Genomic DNA, 27,306 nt, shown 5'->3' on the forward strand with positions numbered 1-27,306 from the left:
TTTTTTTGGATTGCTGATTCAGTTGCCTTACTGGTTAAATGTCTATTTAGATTCTTCATTTCTTCCATGATTCAGTCTTGGTAGGTTGTGTGTTTCTAGGAGTTTGTGCATTTCTTCTTTGTATCCAATATGTGGCATTTAATTGTTCATAGGTGGTGCTAGTGGTAGAGAGCCCGCCTGCCAATGCAGTAGACATAGGAGACACTGGTTCAATCCTGGGTTGGGAAGATCCCCTGGAGGAGGGCATGGCAACCTACTCCAGTATTCTTGCCTGAAGAATCTCACGGACAGAGGAGCCTGGAGGGCTATAGTCCATACGGTTGCAAAGAGTTGAACATGACTGAAGGGACTTAGCATGCACACACGCACTCTCTTATGATCCTTATTTTTACTTTACTTTCAGTTCAGTTCAGTTCAGTCGCTCAGTCATGTCCGACTCTTTGCGACCCCATGAATTGCAGCGCTCCAGGCCTCCCTGTCCATCACCAACTCCCGGAGTTCACCCAAACTCACGTCCATCGAGTCGGTGATGCCATCCAGCCATCTCATCCTCTGTCGTCCCCTTTTCCTCCTGCCCCCAACCCCTCCCAGCATCAGAGTCTTTTCCAATGAGTCAACTCTTCGCATAAGGTGGCCAAAGTACTGGAGTTTCAGCTTTAGCATCATTCCTCCCAAAGAACACCCAGGACTGATCTCCTTTAGAATAGACTGGTTGGATCTCCTTGCAGTCCATGGGACTCTCAAGAGTCTTCTCCAAGACCACAGGTCAAAAGCAGCAATTCTTCAGCGATCAGCTTTCTTCACAGTCCAACTCTCACATCCATACATGACCACTGGAAAAACCATAGTCTTGACTAGATGGACCTTTGTTGGCAAAGTAATGTCTCTGCTTTTGAATATGCTATCTAGGTTGGTCATAACTTTCCTTCCAAGGAGTAAGCGTCTTTTAATTTCATGGCTGCAATCACCATCTGCAGTGATTTTGTAGCCCAAAAACATAAAGTCTGCCACTGTTTCCACTGTTTCCCCATCTATTTCCCATGAAGTGATAGGACCAGATGCCATGATCTTCATTTTCTGAATGTTGAGCTTTAAGCCAACTTTTTCACTCTCCTCTTTCACTTTCATCAAGAGGCTTTTAGTTCCTCTTCACTTTCTGCCATAAGGGTGGCGTCGTCTGCATATCTGAGGTTATTGATATTTCTCCCGGCAATCTTGATTCCAGCTTGTGCCTCTTTCAGCCCAGCATTTCTCATGATGTTCTCTGCGTATAAGTTAAATAAGCAAGGTGACAATATACAGCCTTGATGTACTCTGTACTGTGAGTACGTACTGAGGTACTGTGAAAAGAAGAGAAGCACAGAGCAAAGGAGGAAAGGAAAGATACAAGCATCTGAATGCAGAGTTCCAAAGGATAGCAAGAAGAGATAAGAAGCCTTCTTCAGCGATCAATGCAAAGAAATAGAGGAAAACAACAGAATGGGAAAGACTAGAGGTCTCTTCAAGAAAATTAGAGACACCAAGGGAACATTTCATGCAAAGATGGGCTCGATAAAGGACAGAAATGGTATGGACCTAACAGAAGCAGGAGATACTAAGAAGAGGTGGCAAGAATACACAGAAGAACTGTACAAAAAAGATCTTCACGACAGATAATCACGATGGTGTGATCACGCACCTTATTTTACTTTACTTATCCTTTATCCTACTTATCTTTACTTATCCTTTATTTTACTAAAATTGGTGGTAATGTCTCCACTTTGACTTTTTAGTTTATTATTTTGAATCTTTTTTTTCTTGGGTAGTCTAGCTAAAGGTTCGACAATCTTCTTGATCTTTTTAAAGAACCCAGTTTCACTGAATTTTTTTTTTTTCCTGTTTTTGTATTCTCTATTTCATTTATCTCTACTTTAATGTTTGTTTGTAGATTTCTTTTAGCACTGCTTTGCTGCATTTCACAAGTTTTGATATGTTGCTTTTTTATTGTCATTTGTCTCAAGTTGTTTTCTAATTCCCCCATGATTTCTTCTTTGACCCATTGGTTGTCTAATAGCATGCTATTTAGATTCCTTAGGTTTGTGAATTTTTCACTTCTGCTATTGATTTCTAGTGTTTTCCCATTGTGATCAGAAAAATAACTTGCATGATTTCAATCTTTTAAAATTCATTACCTTGTTTTGTGGCCCAACAAATATTCTGTCCTGAAGAATATTCCATGTGCATTTGGAAAGATGTGTATTATGCTGTTGTTGGGTGGCGTGTTTGTTCTGTATGTGTTTGCTAGGGTACAGTTGGTGTGTAGGGTTGTTTAAATCCTCTATTTCCTTATTGACTTCCTTGTAGCCATTATCGAAAGTGGGGTATTGAAGTCTTCTATTATTGATAGAGCTAATTCTTTAATTCTGTCAATATAGATACATATTTTAAACCTCTGAGTGGTCCATATATGTTTATAATTGTTACATCTTCTTAGCTTATCAACCTTTTTATCATATGTAATATTCTTTGTCTCTTGTAATTGTTTTTGACTTAATGTCTATTTTGTCTGATATAGCCACTTCTGTTCTCTTTTCATTTGTGTTTGTGTGGAATGTCTTTTTCTGTAGTTTCATTTTCAACCTGTGTGTGTCCTTATATTTGAAGTAAGTCTCCTATAGAAAGAATATAGTTGGATTTTATTATTATTTTTTTTTTACATTCCAAACTCTGCTAATCTATGTCTTTTTACTGGGGATTTTAATCCATTTGCAGTAAGGAAGGACTGTTTTTTTTTTGTTTGTTTGTTTTCTTTATGTCTTATAGCATTTTTGTCCATTATTTCCCTTTGTATAAATATTCTATGAATTTTTTTTTTCAGTATGGAGATTATAGAAGATATCCTACAGTTATAGTGATTCATTTTAAATTGATACTAATTTAACATCAATTTCATATAAATACTATTGTTCCCCACTTAGTTGTGTTTATTTTTTTATATTTATTTATTTAGTTGGCTGCACTGGGTCTTAGTTGTGGCATGTGGAATCTAGTTCCCTCACCAGAGATTGAACCTGGGCCCCCTGCAGTGAGAGCATGAAGTCTTAGCTACTGGACCACACCTTTTATGTTGTATCCATTCACATAGAATTAGAAGTATTTTTTATGCGTTTATTTTTTAAGAACCTGGGTGTCCTGTGTTGCAGACAGATTCTTTACTGTCTGAGCCACCAGGGGCCCTTTAAAATCCTGTAGAAATATTAAAAGTGGAATTAAAAACCAAAATTAGAGTGTTACTGATATTTATATTTGTTCATGTATTTGCCTATTTGCCTTTCCTGGAAGACTTCCTGTTTTTCAGCAGCTTTGTGTTGTCTAGTGTCCTTTCTTTCATTTCTACTTTAAGTACTCCCTTTAGCATTTCTTGTATGGTGGGTCTAGTGATAATAAACTCCCTTAGCTGTTTATCAAGGAATGTCTTAATTTTCCCTCCCTTAAAAACAAGGCTGTTTTGCCTGATACAGTTTCTTAGTTCACACTTTTTCTCTCCTTTCAGCATTTTCAGTTTATCTTTGTACTCTTGGCCTTCTAGGTTTCTGTTGACAAATTCACGCACACACTGATTGAGTATCTGTTGCATGTGATAGGATGCTTTTCCCTTGCTCCTTTCACAGTTCTCTTTGTCTTTCAGCAGTTTGATTATAATGTGTCTTGGTGTGGGTCTCTGTGTTTATCCTGCTTGTAGTTTGTTGAACTGCTTGGAGTTGTAGATCTATGTCTTTCCTCAGATTTGGGGATTTTTTGGCTTTTATTTCTTCAAGTAGTATCTGTCCTTTATCTCTTCATCTTCTCAGACTCCTGTGTGTATACATTGGTCCATTTGATGGTACACCATAAGTTCTTCTCAGATTCCATAATTTCAGATAACCTATCATCAGGTTCTCTGATTTATTTTTCTACCTGTTGTAGTCTACTGTTAAGCCACTCTAGTGAGCTTTTCATTTCAGTTAATGTGTTTTTCTGCTCTAGAATTTATATTTAAAATGTCTTTTTATAGTTGTCATTTTACAATGTCTATCTCTCTGTTTGATATTCTCATTTTGTTGCTTTTTAATTTTTCTGATTACCTTTGTGAGTGAAAGTTGCTCAGTCCTGTCCAACTCTTTGCAACCCCAAGGACTGTATAGTACCTGGAATTCTCCAGGCCAGAATATTGGAGTGGGTAGCCTTTCCCTTCTCCAGGGGATCTTGCCAACCCAGGGGTCGAACCCAGGTCTCCCGTATCGCAGGCGGATTCTTTACCAGCTGAGCCACAAGGGAAACCCAAGAATTTTGGAATGGGTAGCCTATCCCTTCTCCAGCTGATCTTCCTGACCCAGGAATTGAACCGGTGTCTCCTGCATCGCAGGCAGATTCTTTACCAACTGAGCTATAAGGATTACCTTTAGGTCTTTTTTTAGAGTTTTTCTTTAGCTGTTTGAGCATATTTAAGACAATTTATGTTAAATTCTTTGTCTAGTATGTCTTATACCTTTGTTTCTTTGGCAAGTCTGCCATTTTTTTTTCTTTCCTTGAATGAACCATGTTTTCCTGGGGTTTTTTGTTGTTTGCTTGTAGTTTTATTGTGTTATTATTGACATACATCACTGTAGGCCCTGTTTTTTTGTATGCCTTATTTTTTTTGTTGAAAATGATGCATTTGGAAAAAACATAGTCACTCTCCCTTTCTTTTCAGAGCTGCTACTTCGTAGGGAAGACCCTCATGTGTTGTGGGATCAGCCATTTGTGAAGGCTTAGTGAAATGGCAACCCACTCCAGTATTCTTGCCTGGAGAATCCCACAGACAAAGGAGTCTGGTGGGCTACAGTCCATGGGGTCACAAAGAGTCGAACACGACTAGACGACTATCACACAATGTCTTCTTAGGCCTTTTCTGGATGTGTGTCTTGCTGGCCGTGTGTATGTGTTCTTTTGATGTCCCCTTATACATGTCTTAATTCCCTAAGAGTGTCACATTGATTTTTTCTCTGGGCCTCACATAGTCTGTTGTATTCCTCTCTCTTGTAATCTCTTGCCACAGGCATCTGGGGATCTTGTAGTTTCCCTGCAGCTTTTACTGTTCTTCCTGTTTGCTTGGGCTTGTCCTCACGTTAGCTTTGAGCTGTGTTGCTCTTTTGCTGTGTGAGCTCTCAGTTAGGTGACACTGAGACCAGTCCCTCAGGCAGCCCTGAAGATTGCTCTACTCCCTCTGGTTCAAGGGAAGGAACTGGGAACTGGGTTCCCATTTCTTCCAGGTCAGGGCTGTACTTGGCTGGGAATGGCTTGGCAAGGGTGAATTTAAAAAACCAGGAAATTCCTGCTGTTCTCAATGTGGTTTCTTGATTGGACATTTGCTTGGTTTTTGTAGACCCTTGTTTCCATAGTGCCTGTGAAGTTCATGTAGCCAATATGAACTTGCTTTTTAAATGTTTCTGTGGCCAAACGAGGGCCTGGAGCCTCTTGGTCTGCTGTACTGCTGACATTGCTTCTCCAGACAATATTCGTTTTTGCTCAATTAATATATGAGTGATGAAGAAAGATCAGATCAGATCAGATCAGTCGCTCAGTCATGTCTGACTCTTTGCAACCCCATGAATCGAAGCACGCCAGGCCTCCCTGTCCATCATCAACTCCCGGAGTTCACTCAGACTCACATCCATCGAGTCAGTGATGCCATCCAGCCATCTCATCCTCTGTCGTCCCCTTTTCCTCCTGCCCCCAATCCCTTCCAGCATCAGAGTCTTTTCCAATGAGTCAACTCTTTGCATGAGGTGGCCAAAGTACTGGAGTTTCAGCTTTAGCATCATTCCCTCCAAAGAAATCCCAGGGCTGATCTCCTTCAGAATGGACTGGTTGGATCTCCTTGCAGTCCAAGGGACTCTCAAGAGTCTTCTCCAACACCACAGTTCAAAAGCATCAATTCTTCGGTGCTCAGCCTTCTTCACAGTCCAACTCTCACATCCATACATGACCACAGGAAAAACCATAGCCTTGACTAGACGAACCTTTGTTGGCAAAGTAATGTCTCTGCTTTTGAATATGCTATCTAGGTTGGTCATAACTTTCCTTCCAAGGAGTAAGCGTCTTTTAATTTCATGGCTGCAGTCACCATCTGTAGTGATTTTGGAGCCCAGAAAAATAAAGTCTGCCACTGTTTCCACTGTTTCCCCATCTATTTCCCATGAAGTGGTGGGACTGGATGCCATGATCTTCGTTTTCTGAATGTTGAGCTTTAAGCCAACTTTTTCACTCTCCACTTTCACTTTCATCAAGAGGCTTTTGAGTTCCTCTTCACTTTCTGCCATAAGAGTGGTGTCATCTGCATATCTGAGGTGATTGATATTTCTCCCGGCAGTCTTGATTCCAGCTTGTGCTTCTTCCAGCCCAGCGTTTCTCATGATGTACTCTGCATAGAAGTTAAATAAGCAGGGTGACAATATACAGCCTTGACGTAGTCCTTTTCCTATTTAGAACCAGTCTGTTGTTCCATGTCCAGTTCTAACTGTTGCTTCCTGACCTGCATACAAATTTCTCAAGAGGCAGATCAGGTGGTCTGGTATTCCCATCTCTTTCAGAATTTTCCACAGTTTATTGTGATCCACACAGTCAAAGGCTTTGGCATAGGCAATAAAGCAGAAATAGATGTTTTTCTGGAACTCTCTTGCTTTTTCCATGATCCAGTGGATGTTGGCAATTTGATCTCTGGCTCCTCTGCCTTTTCTAAAACCAGCTTGAACATCAGGAAGTTCATGGTTCACGTATTGCTGAAGCCTGGCTTGGAGAATTTTGAGCATTACTTTACTAGCGTGTGAGATGAGTGCAGTTGTGCAGTAGGTAGTTTGAGCATTCTTTGGCATTGCCTTTCTTTGGGATTGGAATGAAAACTGACCTTTTGCAGTCCTGTGGCCACTGCTGAGTTTTCCAAATTTGCTGGCATATTGAGTGTAGCACTTTCACAGCATCATCTTTCAGGATTTGGAATAGCTCAACTGGAATTCCATCACCCCCACTAGCTTTGTTCATAGTGATGCTTTCTAAGGCCCACTTGACTTCACATTCCAGGATGTCTGGCTCTAGGTCAGTGATCACACATCGTGATTATCTGGGTCGTGAAGATCTTTTTTGTACAGTTCTTCTGTGTATTCTTGCCATCTCTTCTTAATATCTTCTGCTTCTGTTAGGTCCATACCATTTCTGTCCTTTATCGAGCTCATCTTTGCATGAAATGTTCCCTTGGTATCTCTGATTTTCTTGAAGAGATCCCTAGTCTTTCCCATTCTGTTGTTTTCCTCTATTTCTTTGCATTGATCGCTGAAGAAGGCTTTCTTATCTCTTCTTGCTATTCTTTGGAACTCTGTATTCAGATGTTTATATCTTTCCTTTTCTCCTTTGCTTTTCGCTTCTCTTCTTTTCACAACAATTTTAAGGCCTCCCCAGACAGCCATTTTGCTTTTTTGCATTTCTTTTCTATAGGAATGGTCTTGATCCCTGTCTCTTGTACAATGTCACGAACCTCATTCCGTAGTTCATCAGGCACTCTATCTATCAGATCTAGGCCCTTAAATCTATTTCTCACTTCCACTGTATAATCATAAGGGATTTGATTTAGGTCATACCTGAATGGGCTAGTGGTTTTCCCTACTTTCTTAAGTTTAAGTCTGAATTTGGCAATAAGGAGTTCATTGTCTGAGCCATAGTCAGCTCCTGTTTTTGTTTTTGCTGACTGTATAGAGCTTCTCCATGTTTGGCTGCAAAGAATATAATCAATCTGATTTTGGTGTTGACCATCTGGTGATGTCCATGTATAGAGTCTTCTCTTGTGTTGTTGGAAGAGTGATGAAGAAAGCTGAGTGCCAAAGAATTGATGCTTTTGAACTGTGGTGTAAGAGAAGACTCTTGAGAGTCCCTTGGACTACAAGGAGATCCAACCAGTCCATTCTGAAGGAGATAAGCCCTGGGATTCCTTTGGAAGGAATGATGCTAAAGCTGAAACTGCAGTACTTTGGCCACCTCATGCAAAGAGTTGACTCATTGGAAAAGACTGATGCTGGGAGGGATTGGGGGCAAGAGGAGAAGGGGACGACAGAGGATGAGATGGCTGGATGGCATCACTGACTCGATGGATGTGAGTCTGAGTGAACTCCGGGAGTTGATGATGGACAGGGAGGCCTGGCGTGCTGCGATTCATGGGGTTGCAAAGAGTCGGACACGACTGAGAGACTGAACTGAACTGACTAAACTCAAAGGACTAAAAGCATTTAAAGTTAGATTTACTCAACTATCAATACTTTGGGAAATGCAGTATGAAGTTGTCAGTTTTTTACACTAAAATTTCTCATACTGAAATCTTCATTCTGCTGATTTAGCTGCAACATTTCTTTTTATTCAAGAAAAGGGAATTGTTCTTAGAAGTGGTATGAATTTCTGTCTGATTTGGGGGACAAACAGCATGGAATGGACATAAGTCAGGACTATTCTTTCACTGCTGTTGGATGCTATGATTTAGGACTTACATTTTTTTGTGTTATGGAAGATGAGGAGAACTTAGGGCAGTCCAAACTACTTTGTGGCTCCAGTAAATCAAGGTGCTGGCAGAACTGGGTGCTGACTTCATACTGTCTTGGAGGAAGGGGAATGTGGAAATAACCATTGAAGTCTCTGGTTGTGTGATTCAGAGATTATTCAGCTGGTGTTCTGAACCCAGAATCTGTTAATGGATTTAATGGATCTAAAGCAGACTTTCTTGTAAAATAGATTCCGTAGTCCTTTTGTGTTTTTGCTAAAGTCTTCCTCAGTGTGCATATCGTCAGTGTTGAGAGATAGGGAATTATCATGTGGTTAGAGAATGATCGTTTAAAATTAAAAATAAGTTCTCTTCTAATGAAAAAAATTGCCTTTTTATTATAAAATAAACAGGTAGACATGTAAAACAAGCAAATAATTAATAAAATGTTCTCTGGTGAATATGCCTGTGACCACCTCTGAAGTCAGTGGTAGAGCTTTGCCCTCTCCCCAAGAGTTCCCATCACATCCCATTCCTCCCTTTCTCCTTCAGAAAGCAGCCGCTAGTGACTTTAATAAGTGTAATCTTCCCCGATTAAAAAAAGCCTCTGATGTCTTTTAAATTTCTTTTAGTATACAGGTCCTCTATCCTTTTGTTTTCCTTGAAGATTATTTGTTAAAAATCTGGGGCCTGTTCACCCGTAGTTTCCTTCACTCAGAGTTGTCCCTGCACGTTTGTCCTTTCTGTAATTCCTGTAAGTTGCGGCTGTGTCCAGAAGCTTGATCAGAACTTGGCTGTCTTTGGCAAGATTAGAAGCTATGCTGTGATAGGATCTCATTGCAGCCGTGTTGAATTAAGTGTATATTTTTATGAGGAAAGATTTGTTATAGGATTCCTTAAGACAGCAGGAATTTCTATACAGGCATACCTTGGAGATATTGCAAATTTGGTTCTCAGTTCATTTCAGTTCAGTCGCTCAGTCGTGTTCAACTCTTTGCGACTCCGTGAATCACAGCACGCCAGGCCTCCCTGTCCATCATCAACTCCTGGAGTTCACCCAAACTCACGTCCATCGAGTCAGTGATGCCTTCCTGCCATCTCATCCTCTGTCGTCCCCTTCTCTTCCTGCCCCCAGTCCCTCTCAGCATCAGAGTCTTTTCCAGCGAGTCAACTGTTCGCATCAGGTGGCCAAAGTATTGGAGTTTGAGCTTTAGCATCAGTCCTTCCAAAGAGCACCCAGGACTGATCTCCTTCAGAATGGACTGGTTGGATCTCCTTGCAGTCCAAGGGACTCTCAAGAGTCTTCTCCAACACCACAGTTCAAAAGCATCAATTCTTCGGCGCTCAGCTTTCTTCACAGTCCAACTCTCACATCCATACATGACCACAGGAAAAACCATAGCCTTGACTAGACGGACCTTTGTTGGCAAAGTAATGTCTGTGCTTTTTAATATGCTGTTTAGGTTGGTCATAACTTTCCTTCCAAGGAGTAAGCGTCTTTTAATTTCATGGCTACAAACACCATCTGCAGTGATTTTGGAGCCCCCCAAAATAAAGTCAGCCACTGTTTCCACTGTTTCCCCATCTATTTCCCATGAAGTGATGGGACTAGGACACCATAATAAAGCAAATATCATAATAAAGTAAGTTGCATGAATATTTTGGTTTCACATATAAAAGTTATATTTATACTAAACTGTAGTCTATTAGTATGCAATAGCATTATGTCTAAAGGAAAAAGTTATATAACTTAATTTAAAAATACTTTATTCCTAAAAAATGCTAACCATTATCTGAGCCTTCAGTGAGTCCCAATTTTTTTGCTGGTGGAGGGTCTTATCTCAGTGTTACTGGATGCTGACTGATAAGGGCAGTGGTGGTTGGAGAGTTGGGTGACTCCGGTAGATTCTTAAAACAAGACAGTGAGGATTGTTGCATTGATTGACTCTTCCTTTCAGGAATTACTTTTCTGTACCATGCAATGCTGTTTGACAGTGTTTCCAGTTCAGTTCAGTTCAGTTCAGTCACTCAGTCGTGTCCGACTCTTTGCAACCCCATGCAGAGGAACCAGAGATCAAATTGCCAGCATCTGCTGGATCATGGAAAAAGCAAGAGAGTTCCAGAAGAACATCTATTTCTGCTTTATTGCCTACGCCAAAGCCTTTGACTGTGTGGATCACAATAAACTGTGGAAAATTCTGAAAGAGATGGGAATACCAGACCATCTGACCTGCCTCTTGAGAAACCTGTATGCATGTCAGGAGGCAACAGTTAGAACTGGACATGGAATAACAGACTGGTTCCAAATAGGAAAAGGAGTACGTCAAGGCTGTATATTGTTACCCTGCTTATTTAACTTATGTGCAGAGTACATCATGAGAAACACTGGGCTGGAGGAAGCACAAGCTGGAATCAAGATTGCCAGGAGAAATATCAATAACCTCAGAGATACAGATGACAGTGTTTTACCCACAGTCAAGTTTCTTTCAGAATTGGAGTCAGTTGTCTCAAACCCTGCTTCTCCTGTATCAACTTATGGAATATTCTAAATGCTGTGTTGTCATGGCAACAGTCTTCATAGCATCTTCACCAGGAGTAGAGTCTATTTTAAGAAACCACTTTCTTTGCTTATCCATAAGAAGGAACTCCTCATCTGTTCAAGTTTTATCATGAGATTGAAGCAATTCAGTCACATTTGTCAGGCTACCCTTCTACTATTTTGATCTTTCTACCACATCTGTAGTTACTTCCTCCACCAAAGTTTTGAACCCCTCAAAGTAGTCTGCAAGGGCTGGAATCCACTTCTTCCAAACTCTTGTTACTGTTGGTATTTGGATCTCTTCCCATGAGTCATGTGTGTTCTTAATGGCTTCTAGAAGGATGGATCCTTTCCAGAAGACTCAGTTGACTGTGATCAGATTAATCAGAGGAGTTACTGTCAGTGGCAGTGTTGGCTTATGAAAGTGGATATGATTGCTTGACCCATAGGCTGCAGAGTGCATGTTGTGTGTGGGCTTGGAGACATGAATCCCATTGTCCATCTCCCCCAGAGCTCTCAGGTGACTAGGTTCATTGTTGATGAGCAGTCATATTTTGAAAGGAACCTTTTTTTCAACGGAGGGCTTAAAACTAGGTAAATCATGTTGTAAACAGATTGGCTGTCATCCTGGCTGGCAGACTTAGCATCCTTCTTAGGGGCCTAGGATTTTCAGGTGGCGAATAAACACTAGCTTCACCGTAGTCACCAGCTGTATTGCCTGCTAATGAGAGAGTCAACACTGGCCCTTTGAAGCCAGTGACTTTTCCTCTCTAGTTGTGAAAGTTCTATCTTCTTCCAGTAGAGGCCTGTTTCATCTGCACTGAAAATCTATTGTTTAATGTAGCATCTTCATTAATGATCTGAGGTGGATCTTCTGAATAACTTATGATGGCTTCTCCATCAGCACTTACTGCTTCTCTCCTTGCACTTACATGTCATGGAGACAGTTTCTTTCCTTCCACCTCATGGACCAGCCTCCACTAACTTCACATTTATCTTCTGCAGCGTGCTCACCTATCAGCCTTCACAGGATTGAAGAGAGTTAGGATCTTACTCTGGAATATGTTTGGCCGAAGGGAATATATGGCTGGTTTGGTCTTTTATCTAGACCTCTAACACTTTCTCTGTATCAGCAGTAAGGCTGTTTTGCTTTCTTATCATTCCTGTGTTCTCTGGAGCAGCACTTTCAATTTCCTTCAAGAGCTTTACTTTGCATTCACAACATGGCTGGCTGTTTGGTGCAGGAGGCCTAGCTTTTGGGCTGTCTTGGCTTTCTCACTGAGCTTAATCATGTCGAGCTTTTGATTTAAAGTGAGAGATGTGTGACTCTTCCTTTTACTTGAATGCTTCATGGCCATTGCAGGGTTTCTCATCAACCTAATTCTAATCCTGTTGTGTCTCAGGAATTAGACCAGACTGAGGAGGGGGGTGGGGGAGCAGTCAGAACACATCCAGCATTTACCAGTTAAGCTCGGCGTCTTACATGGCTATGGTTCATGGCACCCCAAAATTATTGTAGTAATAATATCAAAGGTCACAGAAACAAACATAATAGCAATGAGAAAATTGAAATGTTTCAAGAATTATCAAAATGTAACACAGAGACACAAAATAAGCAGTTGCTGTTAGAAAAATGGTGCTGATAGACTTACCAGAAGCAGAATTGCCACAAACCTTCGATTTATTTAAAAACTATATATAGTATCTGCAAAATCTCAGTACAGCAGCATACCATAAAATGAGATATGCCTGTGTCGTGCCTAAAAGGGCGTTGGATTTAGCCCGTTTTATACTCTGTTCTCGGCCCAGCTCGGTATGACTTGTGATAACTGAGCCGTCATTTCTACTTACTGGGGAGGGTGAGTTGAAATGGATGATAGCTTGGAGCATTTCCTGTTCCCAAACCCCACATTAGTTCACCAGGCAGTTCCTCATCCGTGGGCGTGTTGTTGAGCTCAAGGTGTTTTCCATGAGCAGGAGCCTTGCCATTGTCCTCTCTGCTGCAGGTATGTGGGGTCACAGTCAAAGGCGGTGGTTTTCTGTTTAGCTACATTTTTACCTGCCTTTTGAAAAGGATGGAGAATTTCGCTTCTGCTGTGTCTTGCTGAACACTGTTAAATTCAGAGGGAAAAGGCAAGTAAAATGGTCTTGTCCTTGGAACCGTTAGAATTTGTGAAGGAGACGTGGTGAATGGAGCACAGGACACAGCAGACTGTCGAAGGTTTGTCAGTAGTGGCTGCTCAGGGCTGGGGTGCAGGTGCCGGGAAGCACTAGGTCACTGGGTTCCTGAGAGCCCAGGGCTCTTGGGGCTATAGGACCAGATCTGGGATAGATCCAGCGGCCTGCCCACCCTCCCCATCCCTGAAGCTGTGGGGAGAGGCTGAGTGAGACACTCTTCTAGGCTTGTGGTGCTAAATCAGGGCTCGGAGGCCACTGTCATCTGTGTGAAGTGAAGTCCTTGTGACATGTCATGCTTGGCCATGTGGTCTGTACTGTGAGGACAGCGTGGGGCATGGGGACAGAACTTCAGGCCCCGCGGAGCCACCTGCCATCCAGCCCTTCACAGGAAGAATTGCTTCTTCATGTCAACCCGGAGTGGACCCATGGACACAGTGAACACCCCGCTGTGGACCCTCCAGCAGGACCGCAGACCCTGGGTTCTTGTTGCTACTTGTGTGCCGACTAATCACAGAGCGGATTTCTTTCCCTTTTTTGTGTTTAGAATTAGAAGATTATCTTTCAAATAAGCTACAGCATAATTCGGTGATTTATAGTTGGATTCTCTGTTCATATTTTAATTTTCAAAGATTGATATATGTTAGGCTTTTTTAAGAGAGATGTAAAGTATATGTAATGAAAGACTGAAATAGCTCCCTTTTTATACATAAGCAAAATGGAGGTTTCTTAAAATAGAAGATCAGTAACTTGCTTTTGAGTAACACACTGGCATTTTACATGTTTTAAACTATTTTGCGGGTTCAATATTGAAATAAATAGCTTTTAGCTGAAATGTGAAGGCTGTCTTATTTACTCTGAGTTTTTTTTATTTTTATTTTTTTTTTTAAGAACAGGGATTTTAAGGCTAGCTGAGCTACTTCCATACAATAATTGTAGAGTTTTTCAAAAATTTTATATCTTTTACAATGATACATGAACAGTTCGATTCTTCTTTAATAATACATCTGTATTAATAAATATTCTGGATAGATCAACTAAACAGAAAATTAACAAGGAAACACAAACTTTAAATGATACAATAGACCAGTTAGACCTAATTGATATCTATAGAACATTTCATCCCAAAACAATGAATTTCACCTTTTTCTCAAGCGCACATGGAACCTTCTCCAGGATAGATCACATCCTGGGCCATAAAGCTAGCCTTGGTAAATTCAAAAAAATAGAAATCATTCCAAGCATCTTTTCTGACCACAATGCAGTAAGATTAGATCTCAACTACAGGAGAAAAACTGTGAAAAATTCCAACATATGGAGGCTGAACAACACACTGCTGAATAACCAACAAATCACAGAAGAAATCAAGAAAGAAATCAAAATTTGCATAGAAACCAATGAAAATGAAAACACAACAACCCAAAACCTGTGGGACACGTAAAAGCAGTCCTAAGGGGAAAGTTCATAGCAATACAGGCACACCTCAAGAAACAAGAAAAAAGTCAAATAAATAACCTAACTCTACACCTAAAGCAACTAGAAAAGAAAGAAATGAAGAACCCCAGGGTTAATAAAAGGAAAGAAATCTTAAAAATTAGAGCAGAAATAAACGCAAAAGAAACAAAAGAGACCATAGCAAAAATCAACAAAACCAAAAGCTGGTTCTTTGAAAGGATAAATAAAATTAACAAACCATTAGCCAGACTCATCAAGAAACAAAGGGAGAAAAATCAAATCAATAAAATTAGAAACGAAAATGGAGAGATCACAACAGACAACACAGAAATACAAAGGATCATAAGAGACTACTATCAACAATTATATGCCAATAAAATGGACAACGTGGAAGAAATGGACAAATTCTTAGCAAAGTACAACTTTCCAAAACTCGACCAGGAAGAAATAGAAAATCTTAACAGACCCATCACAAGCACGGAAATTGAAACTGTAATCAAAAATCTTCCAGCAAACAAAAGCCCAGGTCCAGACGGCTTCACAGCTGAATTCTACCAGAAATTTAGAGAAGAGCTAACACCTATGCTGCTCAAACTCTTCCAGAAAATTGCAGAGGAAGGTAAACTTCCAAACTCATTCTATGAGGCCACCATCGCCCTAATACCAAAACCTGACAAAGATCCCACAAAAAAAGAAAACTACAGGCCAATATCACTGATGAACATAGATGCAAAAATCCTTAACAAAATTCTAGCAATCAGAATCCAACAACACATTAAAAAGATCATACACCATGACCAAGTGGGCTTTATCCCGGGGATGCAAGGATTCTTCAATATCCGCAAATCAATCAATGTAATACACCACATTAACAAATTGAAAAATAAAAACCATATGATTATCTCAATAGATGCAGAGAAAGCCTTTGACAAAATTCAACACCCATTTATGATAAAAACTCTCCAGAAAGCAGGAATAGAAGGAACATACCTCAACATAATAAAAGCTATATATGACAAACCCACAGCAAACATTATCCTCAATGGTGAAAAATTGAAAGCATTTCCTCTAAAGTCAGGAACAAGACAAGGGTGCCCACTTTCACCATTACTATTCAACATAGTTTTGGAAGTTTTGGCCACAGCAATCAGAGCAGAAAAAGAAATAAAAGGAATCCAAATTGGAAAAGAAAAACTAAAACTCTCACTATTTGCAGATGACATGATCCTCTACATAGAAAACCCTAGACTCCACTAGAAAATTACTAGAACTAATCAATGACTATAGTAAAGTTGCAGGATATAAAATCAACACACAGAAATCCCTTGCATTCCTATACACTAATAATGAGAAAACAGAGAAATTAAGGAAACAATTCCATTCACCATTGCAACGGAAAGAATAAAATACTTAGGAATATATCTACCTAAAGAAACTAAAGACCTATATATAGAAAACTATAAAACACTGGTGAAAGAAATCAAAGAGGACACTAATAGATGGAGAAATATACCATGTTCATGGATTGGAAGAATCAATATAGTGAAAATGAGTATACTACCCAAAGCAATTTATAGATTCAATGCAATCCCTATCAAGCTACCAACAGTATTCTTCACAGAGCTAGAACAAATAATTTCACAATTTGTATGGAAATACAAAAAACCTCGAATAGCCAAAGCGATCTTGAGAAAGAAGAATGGAACTGGAGGAATCAACCTACCTGACTTCAGGCTCTACTACAAAGCCACAGTTATTAAGACAGTATGGTACTGGCACAAAGACAGAAATATAGATCAATGGAACAAAATAGAAAGCCCAGAGATAAATCCACGCACCTCTGGACACCTTATCTTTGACAAAGGAGGCAAGAATATACAATGGATTAAAGACAATCTCTTTAACAAGTGGTGCTGGGAAATCTGGTCAACCACTTGTAAAAGAATGAAACTAGACCACTTTCTAATACCATACACAAAAATAAACTCAAAATGGATTAAAGATCTAAACGTAAGACCAGAAACTATAAAACTCCTAGAGGAGAACATAGGCAAAACACTCTCTGACATACATCACAGCAGGATCCTCTATGACCCACCTCCCAGAATATTGGAAATAAAAGCAAAAATAAACAAATGGGACCTAATTAACCTTAAAAGCTTCTGCACATCAAAGGAAACTATTAGCAAGGTGAAAAGACAGCCTTCAGAATGGGAGAAAATAATAGCAAATGAAGCAACGGACAAACAACTAATCTCAAAAATATACAAGCAACTCCTACAGCTCAACTCCAGAAAAATAAATGACCCAATCAAAAAATGGGCCAAAGAACTAAATAGACATTTCTCCAAAGAAGACAGATGGCTAACAAACACATGAAAAGATGCTCAACATCACTCATTATCAGAGAAATGCAAATCAAAACCACTATGAGGTACCATTTCACACCAGTCAGAATGGCTGCGATCCAAAAGTCTACAAATAATAAATGCTGGAGAGGGTGTGGAGAAAAGGGAACCCTCTTCCACTGTTGGTGGGAATGCAAACTAGTACAGCCACTATGGAGAACAGTGTGGAGATGCCTTAAAAAACTGGAAATAGAACTGCCTTATGATCCAGCAATCTCACTGCTGGGCATACACACTGAGGAAACCAGAATTGAAAGAGACACATGTACCCCAATGTTCATCGCAGCACTGTTTATAATAGCCAGGACATGGAAGCAACCTAGATGTCCATCAGCAGATGAATGGATAAGAAAGCCATGGTACATATACACAATGGAGTATTACTCAGCCGTTAAAAAGAAAACATTTGAATCAGTTCTAATGAGGTGGATGAAACTGGAGCCTATTATACAGAGTGAAGTAAGCCAGAAGGAAAAACACCAATACAGTATACTAACGCATATATATGGAATTTAGAAAGATGGTAACAATAACCCTTTTGCTGTACGAGACAGCAAAAGAGACACTGATGTATAGAACAGTCTTATGGACTCTATGGGAGAGGGAGAGGGTGGGAAGATTTGGGAGAATGGCATTGAAACATGTAAAATATCATGCATGAAACGAGATGCCAGTCCAGGTTCGATGCATGATACTGGATGCTTGGGGCTAGTGCACTGGGACGACCCAGAGGGATGGTATGGGGAGGGAGGAGGGAGGAGGGTTCAGGATGGGGAACACATGTATACCTGTGGCGGATTCATTTTGATATTTGGCAAAACTAATACAATTATGTAAAGTTTAAAAATAAAATTAAAAAAATAAATAAAGAAATATTCTAACTTTCTAAACATTTCCACCACTAGTTTAATGCTCAACTATGCAGAATTTACTTTTATTTTTCTTAGAGTAATCAGAATTGGAAGAGGCAGTCATGTTTTCCCTGATGATTATATGTAGAATCCGACTATCCATTAACCTTATCCAGACAGGATTGTCTCCAGAGGCTGAGAAAACAGGCCAAGGGAGTAATGTGAACCATGACTCCAGCCTCTGCAGGCGTTGACCCCAGAGCCTTTGTGACCCACCCTGGAGTGGACTGCTGGCTGAAGATGGAGTAGGCTGCCCCGTGGGATGGTTAGAGTCTCTGTCTGGGTGTCTGGAAAGGTTCTAGGGCCAAACTCATTGGAGTCTGCTGCTGCTACTGCTAAATCGCTTCAGTCGTGTCCGACTCTGTGCGACCCCATAGAAGGCAGCCCACCAGGCTCCCCCGTCCCTGGGATTCTCCAGGCAAGAACACTGGAGTGGGTTGCCATTTCCTTCTCCAATGCATGAAAGTGAAAAGTGAAAGTGAAGTCGCTCAGTCGTGCCGGACTCTTAGCGACCCCATGGACTGCAGCCCACCAGGCTTCTCCATCCATGGGATTTTCCAGGCAAGAATACTGGAGTGGGGTGCCATTGCCTTCTCCACATTGGAGTCTAGATCTTAATATTCACATGTGGTCCAGGGACCATCAGCAACAGTACGGTCTGGGAGCTGGTTAGAAATGCAGGGTTTCAGACCTCCCAGACCTGGTGGTCTAAAACCTGTGTCCCACTAGGCTCCTCAGGGTGCACAAGCACCTTCAACTTCAGAGAGTTCAGGTCCAGGTCATTGGTTTCCCAGATGGCTGAGCATCACAGTCATCTGTGGAGCTCGTTAAAACCGTAGAATCCTGACCCAGTTTCCTGACAGACCGATGACTAGATCTGGGGTTACCTGGCCAGATGTGTAACTGCTGGTCTGAAGTGAGTCACCCCTGGCTTGTGGGGCCTTTTAGAGAGGGGATGTCACCTGCCGAATGTGTTGAGAGGACCTACGTCTAGCCTTCTGTGAATATCCTTGTCTCTGGGCCTCCATCCCTGAGTGGACGTGGCACTCCTGAGGAGGCCTGCAGACCACTGGCCCAGGGTGCCAGCCTGTCTGGGGCTCCAGCTGACGGAGATGCACGTCTCAGGCAGTCCCACTGCCCAGCCTCCATCCCTTCTCTTCTAGTTCCCATGGAAACAGATTGCAGGGAAACTGGGCACGGTGCTGTCTTTACTCTGTTCTGGGATCTGAGGTCTCTGTTACCATGGGAACCGGGAGGAAAACGGATGGTAGTGGAGCAGCTAGACTGCTTTCCAGTCTCAGTGGCACCCCCATCCTCACACCCAACCCTCTTCTGCCAGTGTACCTCTGAGCTCAGGATGCAAGCCGCTGAGTGTGGCTGGGACTCGTCCTGGAGACAGTGTGTGTGGCAGGGAGAAAGTGGGGCTCCTAGAGCACCCTTGAAGGTGCCAGTCACTGCCTTTTCCCCCAGGCCACTGTTTCTGGGTATTGGTTTAAGTTATTGAGATGTCACCCTTTGTTATTATTTCTTTTATGATTTTGTTGAATGTAATAACATTTTTATTCATAGGAGGTGAAGATATGAATCATTTTAATAGGAATGATTCTCTGATATAGGGATTACCTATGGCTGGCGGGTGAGCTGTGAGCCTGGCTCATGTGTTGGGATGGACAAGGGCCTTGTGGGGTGAACAGCAGGGCTGAGGGGTGGTGCCAAGTCAGGTGGACATTTGGTCTGTGGTAAGGAAAAAGAAGTGTACCTGATGGTGACCCATTTAAGTAATTGTTTGAAGATGAGAATATTAAATTCCAGTCTAGGAGGCCCTGGATTGGAACTGAGTGTTTATTCATCCACACAGTGATGTTCAGTGAACCCCACCCACTCACAGCCCAGTCGACTTACCACACCATCCTCATTGCACCCAAGGATCTATTGTCTTTGCCCTTCTTCCCTACTCCCCATTCCTGCCTTGGCTGTGTTTTGAGGGCCTCTTGGGTGTTCTGAGGCTACATGCATGCCATCATATATATTCTCAGCAATGCTGCCTTACGGTTACATTAATGGCCCCCTTAATAGATGAGGAAACTGAGGCTCAGAGAGGTTGTGTGGCCTGACCGGTGGAGTGGTGGATGTTCAGCAGAATGCTTATTCTGAGCCCCGTCTGGTTGACCCCAGAGCCATGCTTACTCCTCTGAACACAGCACCTCCATGCGTGAGTGGCTGTGTCAAAGCCAAAGCCGGGTGAACCCCACCTTCATCCTCTGTCGTGGCCTCTGACCCCGACCCAAATGAACAGGCAGCTCCTTGCTCTTTGACATTAGTCTTGCATATTTACTTACAGTTATTTTTGTATTTCCAGTGTATTTATCGGTATATTCAATTTTTCAGTCAAAACAGACAAAATTTAGTTTTAATGATTTCATGCTTCCTCTTGGGATATTTGGGGGAACACCAGCCTAGAAGCTGTTTGGGTAAAAAGCAGTAGAGCTTGCCCTCCTGTGAGGAACGCGATCAAGCCGCCTCCTTCTCGCTGCCAGAGCACGCGGAGTGGGTGGGGGGATGACGATGCTGCTGTGACCCTCCTGTCCCCTCAGGAGGGCTGCCATCTGGAGGAAGAGGCTCTGGAGAAGAAGGGAATAGAAAAGGGCTGGTTTTAGAGGGAAAGAAGACACTTTTTTCAGTGTGGAGAAGGTCGCCCTTCAGTGTCAGTGCAATGGGGGGCCCTCAGTCCTGGGGCCGCCAGACCCTGGCCCGCTGTGGCGAGTGGTGGGAGCAGGGGCAGTGACGTCAGGCTCCAGACTCAGTGCTTACAGTTTCCTCCTGCTGCCAGAGCCCTGTGGTTTTCTTGGTTGGATTCCTAGAATTCTCTTGTCCAGATCTGACAGGGGCCGCATAAGACGGGCAGCTTCACTCAGTGCCGTGAACACCGAAGCGGGCTGAGTGCACTGTTGTGGACGCAGTTTCTGTGATGTGGTGCATGCTCTGAAGCCGTGGAAACTCAGCAACGGTAGGCACACCAGTCCAGCTGCTGCAGGACAGCACTGCCCACCCCTGGGTGGTGGGAAGGCTGGTACTGTGTTACAAGAGGTCTGTCTCCCCTGCTGGGGACGCTTGAAGGGATTCACTGTACCTGCAGTGGTGCTTCCCTCGTGGATAACACTCATTTGCTTCTGGTGTGATGGCACACACGCTGGCCTTTGTTACCAAGGCAGGGGAAACTGGGTCTGATGAGCCCTGTTTGCTTGGCCAGAGGCCTCTAGGTGCACGGCAATGGGTTGTGTAGTCCCATTAGTCAGATACCACGCAGCCTTTCCCTGAATTCTCTGCCCCTTCAGCAGCTGCTCTTCAGGACAGGTGCACTGTCCCATCCAGCCTTCCAGGGAGCCAGGAAACTCTCTCAGTGTTTCCGTAATGGCTGGCTCTGCCTTTTAAAGGCAAGTTTCCTTTTTGTCATTAAAAAAAAAAAAGTCTTTGGCTGTCTGGGTCTTAGTTTTGGCACCTGGGATCTTCGTTCTTTGTTGTGGCGTGCGAGATCTTTTAGTTGCAGCCTGTGGGATTTGGTTCCCTGACCAGGGATTGAACCTGGGTCCCCTGTGTTGGGAGCATGGAGTCAAAGGCACTGGGCCACCAGGGAAGTCCTGCACTGTTTCTTTAGCATTGACTGGTGGTGTGTTTTATACGTGGCTTCTTATTAAATAAGAAATCAGCAGTTCTCTGAGGGTGGTGCCATCTACTGGACAGATGAGGAAGCTGAGGCTCAGGGTTAAGTAACGGCAGAGCTACAGGAGGCCTAGACCGGGGTAAATCCCGGGCCGGCTGCCTCAGAGCCTGGCCTTTTGACCTCTGGCCTGTCTGTAGGGACAGCTCTCCTTCCAGCATGTTTTGAGTGGAGGTTGGCCCTGCCTGTGCTCCAGATGTCCAGACTGACCCTCCACAGGGAGCACCCTCTTGGTGTGCATACCACAAGGCCAGAGCCTCCTTGGGTCCTAGGCTCTTGGCGCTTTGTGCAGCTGAGGCAGGGCAGAGGGATTAGAGTGACAAGTGGGTGACTGACCGAAGACCCAATGTGATCAGTGCAGTAGAACCAGCATTTATTGGGTACCTGCTATATGCTAGTCCACATAGTCAGTGCTGTGACTACAAAGATTAGCAAGAAAAGTTTCCATTAGAAACACCTCCACAGAGATAGGTACAGGTGCCATGGGGACAGGAACTGGGTTTCTTTTGCTCACTGCTGTCTCCCCTGCACCTAAAACAATGCCGTGCAAGTCAGGACCCTACAAGTTACTGAACGAGAAGATGCAGCCTGTGAGGTGTTCTGTAGGCCAGAGTGTGAGGAGGTCATGGGGGAGGCACGGGCGTGCAGGCGTTGGCCCAGTGGCTGTGACGGGTGACAGGGGTGTGGGAGTATGTGTGGGGGGTGGGCTCCGTGACCCATTGTTCTCTTCTGCTCCCAGCTGCCTTCCCTTGCGTGTCATACTCGTTACTCCTGCGGGGCCTCCTTTTCGTGGCCTACCATGCCCATTGTAAGCTGATTTTATCTGTGGAAAAGGAGTGAGGGAGAGTGCTAGCTGAGGAGCTGGCCTGCCCCTTCACTCCAGGCTGGGAGAGGTGACTTTGGCTGGCATCTACTCTTGAGGTGACCTGACATGCTCAGCCTAGATCAGGGGCCCTTCGGTCAGAGTATGTGCACCTAAGGACTCTGGCTCTGCACCAAGGCCCTGGCCCTTCTGCACCTTCCCCTTTGGGCATGTTGGTGTCATGGGCATGGCCTGAGCTGGGCCTGGGACAGTGGCGATTGTCTCAGGATCCCTTGACCCCCCAGGCGGGAAGTTCATGTGTGCACTGTGCCCCTCCTCAACCTCTTCCTTTGGCTGGTTTGTGTCTATGGGAGAACCTGGAGCTCAAGTTGAGACTGACACCCAGTTCTGGTCTGGCTTTGTCCTCATCCCGCATCCCCTGAGTATGTGCTGTCCTCCTGGGCCTCCTTGTCCTCCTCCCTGGAATGAAGGGAAGATGGAAACATGGGCCCCCCCCGCCCCCCGCTCTTAGATGATATGAGCAGATGGTGATATCTGTGCTGACTTATTAAGGACAGTTTTCCTGCTTAAGTATCTGGGAAGTGTTCTCCAGCTTGGTTTGTGTAGAGCTCAGGCTGTAGGTCCTTTCAATTCAGCTGCTCAGCCGTGTCCTACTCTTTGCGACCTCATGAACTGCAGCACGCCAGGCTGCCCTGTCCATCACCAACTGCTGGAGTCTACCCAAACCCATATCCATTGAGTTGGTGATGCCATCCAGCCATCGCATCCTCTGTCGTCCCCTTCTCCTCATGCCTTCAATCTTTCTCAGCATCAGGGTCTTTTCCGATGAGTCAGGTCTTCACATCAGGTGGCCAAAGTATTGGAGTTTCAGTTTCAACATCAGTCCTTCCAATGAACACCCAGGATTGATCTCCTTTAGAATGGACTGGTTGGATCTCCTTGCAGTCCAAGGGACTCTCAAGAGTCTTCTCCAACACCACAGTTCAAAAGCATCAATTCTTCGGCGCTCAGCTTTCTTCACAGTCCAACTCTCATATCCATACATGACCACTGGAAAAACCATAGCCTTGACTAGACGGACCTTTGTTGGCAAAGTAATGTCTGTGCTTTTTAATATGTCGTCTAGGTTGGTCATAACTTTCCTTCCAAGGAGTAAGCATCTTTTAATTGCTTGGCTGCAATCACCATCTGCAGTGATTTTAGAGTCCAAAAAAATAAAGTCAGCCACTGTTTCCACTGTTTCCCCATCTATTTGCCATGAAGTGATGGGACCAGATGCCATGATCTTCGTTTTCTGAATGTTGAGCTTTAAGCCAACTTTTTCACTCTCCACTTTCACTTTCATCAAGAGGCTTTTGAGTTCCTCTTCACTTTCTGCCATAAGAGTGGTGTCATCTGCATATCTGAGGTGATTGATATTTCTCCCGGCAGTCTTGATTCCAGCTTGTGCTTCTTCCAGCCCAGCGTTTCTCATGATGTACTCTGCATAGAAGTTAAATAAGCAGAGTGACAATATACAGCCTTGACGTACTCCTTTTCCTATTTGGAACCAGTCTGTTGTTCCATGTCCAGTTCTAACTGTTGCTTCCTGACCTGCATACAGGTTTCTCAAGAGGCAGATCAGGTGGTCTGGTATTCCCATCTCTTTCAGAATTTTCCACAGTTTATTGTGATCCACACAGTCAAAGGCTTTGGCATAGTCAGTAAAGCAGAAATAGATGTTTTTCTGGAACTCTTTTGCTTTTTTGATGATCCAGCAGATGTTGGCAATTTGATCTCTGGCTCCTCTGCCTTTTCTAAAACCAGCTTGAACATCAGGAAGTTCACGGTTCATGTATTGTTGAAGCCTGGCTTGGAGAATTTTGAGCATTATTTTACTAGCATGTGAGATGAGTGCAATTGTGCAGTAGTTTGAGCATTCTTTGGCATTGCCTTTCTTTGGGATTGGAATGAAAACTGACCTTTTCCAGTCCTGTGGCCACTGCTGAGTTTTCCAAATTTGCTGGCATATTGAGTGTAGCACTTGCACAGCATCATTTTTCAGGATTTGGAATAGCTAAACTGGAATTCCATCACCTCCACTAGCTTTGTTCATAGTGATGTTTTCTAAGGCCCCCTTGACTTCACATTCCAGGATGTCTGGCTCTAGGTCAGTGATCACACCATCGTGATTATCTGGGTCGTGAAGATCTTTTTTGTACAGTTCTTCTGTGTATTCTTGCCACGTCTTCTTAATATCTTGGGCTTCTGTTAGGTCCATACCATTTCTGTCCTTTATTGAGCCCATCTTTGCATGAAATGTTCCCTTGGTAGCTCTAATTTTCTTGAAGAGATCCCTAGTCTTTCCCATTCTGTTGTTTTCCTCTATTTCTTTGCATTGATCATTGAGGAAGGCTTTCTTATCTCTCCTTGCTATTCTTTGGAACTTTGCATTCAGATGCTTATATCTTTCCTTTTCTCCTTTGCTTTTCATTTCTCTTCTTTTCACAGCTATTTGTAAGGCCTCCCCAGACAGCCATTTTGCTTTTTTGCATTTCTTTTTCTTGGGGATGGTCTTGATTCCTGTGTCCTATACAGTGTCATGAACCTCCGTCCATAGTTCATCAGGCACTCTGTGTCTATCAGATCTAGTCCCTTAAATCTACTTCTCACTTCCACTGTATAGTCATAAGGGATTTGATTGAGGTCATACCCGAATGGTCTAGTGGTTTTCCCCACTTTCTTCAATTTAAGTCTGAATTTGGCAATAAGGAGGTCCTTTAGGTTTTATCAAGTGTTTGGATTTGCTGAGGTGACATTTTAAAGGATGGTCTAATGGAATTGCCTCCTTCCCTGTTTGCATCTTGTGTACATATTTGAAGCGTGTTTTACCTCTGATTACCTGGAGCCCATCGAGCTGCCCAGAGCTTGATGGCTTTGAGGTTGTGTTATAACAGCTGCAGATTGTCGTACACTCAAATTCCAGAGATGAAGAACAGTGAGAAAGAGCTGTACCGTCATGCAGACAGCCCTTTGTCTCAGACTTGGTTTCTATGCAGATTTTCTGGGCCCGTTTGCTGTGTCCTTTTTGTGCACATATGTCCTATCTCCCTTGACCAGAGACATGGCTGCTGGGGCCTGCTTGGATTAGAAGGGACCTTTAGCTCTGCCACTTCCGGTGTGCAAGGATGCTGTAGCCTGGCTGAGCCTGACCCAGGGCAGGATGGTGGCTCCTGTGAGCAAGTCCTAGATGGACCGGCACTGCCCAGGTCTGCATGTCTGTCCATGGGGTGGAGGGCTTCAGGCTTGGGCCAGAAGCAGACCCTCAGGTTTCTTGTCCCTCTTTTTCTCACCTCTGTCTCGCTTAGAGTCCTTTGCCATTTTGACCTTCGATGAACAAGCCAGTGAGTGAAGTGAAAGTTGCGTCCAACTTTGCAACCCTTTGCAGAGAGCCCTTTGTCTCAGACTTGGTTTCTATGCAGATTTTCTGGGCCTGTTTGCTGTGTCCTTTTTGTGTACATCTGTCCTATCTCCCTTGACCAGAGACATGGCCGCAACTCTTTGCAACTGTACGGTCCATGGAATTCTCCAGGCCAAAATACTGGAGTGGGTAGCCTTTCCCTTCTCCAGGGCATCTTCCCAACCCAGGGATCGATCCCAGGTCTCCTGCATTGCAGGTGCATTTTTTATCAGCTGAGCCAGTAGGGAAGCCCAACCAGTCGGTAGTTGAGTTTTTTTTCCCTCTGGTAAGCAGTGTGGCGCACTGCTACAGTGCTTTACTTTGTCAAGGGTGGGACCATCCCTTCATCCCTTGGTGCTCCTTACTGTGAGGGTCAAGCAGTGTGGGGCCTCAGGCGGGGCCTCTTCGACCCAGAGCCTGGGGCTGGTCTGTCTGGTCTGTCTGGCCGTCACCCAGGTAACCGGCACGCCAAAGAGGCCAGCAGTCCATGGTGTGTGGAAATCAGAAACGAAACTGAGGTGCTGATCCTTGATGCACTGTGCTTGCACTCGTGTTGCTAGGTTTTTAGAAAAGGAGATTTGACTTCTCTGTTGACTTTGGCCTCTGTGCCCAGTGTGTGGCCTTGTGTTGCCTAAACCTCGTGTCTCTGCAATTGAGCTTTCATGATAGGGTTTGTCTGTGGAATGCAGTTCTTTTCTCTCCTCAGTGATTCTAGGGACACTACATTTCATATGAATTTTTGTGAACAAGTGGTAAACATATTCTGCAGCTTAGTTAGGTTTTGTGGGTGTTCACGTTTTAAAAAATGTCTCTTCCTGTGGGAGTGTTTTTCCATCTTGCATGCTCTATTTCCTTAGTAACTGTTGCTCTGTTATGGGAGGGACTTAACCATATATTTCAAGTGTAATGTTGAATTGATTTATTTCCTGGTTAGTCCTGCCCATGTTCTTGGTGTAAACAGCACATGTGTGTGTGTGTCCATGACAGGGTGATGGTATTGTGCTTGTGTAGAGGGGGCTCTTGAATGAGTCCAGGTTACTCTGTGACCTTGCATCCTGGGTAAGTTGCCTCTTTCTCTCTTTATTCTTCCTCTTCCCTCCAGGTTTTCCTGATTTGAGTGTTACCAGCGTGTTGGAGTGACCTGAGACTCAGAAGTAATATGGGAAAAACAGTGGTTGGAAGGGTCAGAGACCAGGTTCTGATCCCAACTCCTGAGCACTCATTTCCGGGCAGAGTCTGTGGCCTCTGTGGGGTTAGAGTTGTCCCCGTGGTTCAAGAAGTTTCAGAGCAGTGAGCTCCATGGGCCTGTGTGGGTGCTTT

At 43.4% G+C, this 27,306-nt stretch overlaps 1 protein-coding gene across 9 annotated transcripts in view; it reads left to right on the forward strand.

Moving 5' to 3' along the window:
- The window catches only part of LDLRAD4 (low density lipoprotein receptor class A domain containing 4), a 172,541-nt gene that overhangs the window by 81,024 nt on the left and 64,211 nt on the right, over nucleotides 1-27,306 (forward strand). Inside the window, exon 1 of one of the 9 annotated variants that reach the window (XM_027526194.1) lies at nucleotides 26,967-27,045. The exons of the other annotated variants lie outside the window; for them this stretch is intronic. The gene's annotated coding sequence lies outside the window, so the exon portion shown is untranslated. Of the gene's footprint in view, nucleotides 1-26,966; nucleotides 27,046-27,306 lie in introns of those variants that run through there. 9 annotated transcript variants of the gene reach the window in all.

The sequence above is a fragment of the Bos indicus x Bos taurus genome, chromosome 24 (genome assembly GCF_003369695.1).
Source record: "Bos indicus x Bos taurus breed Angus x Brahman F1 hybrid chromosome 24, Bos_hybrid_MaternalHap_v2.0, whole genome shotgun sequence".
In the NCBI taxonomy this organism is placed as follows: Eukaryota; Metazoa; Chordata; class Mammalia; order Artiodactyla; family Bovidae; genus Bos; species Bos indicus x Bos taurus.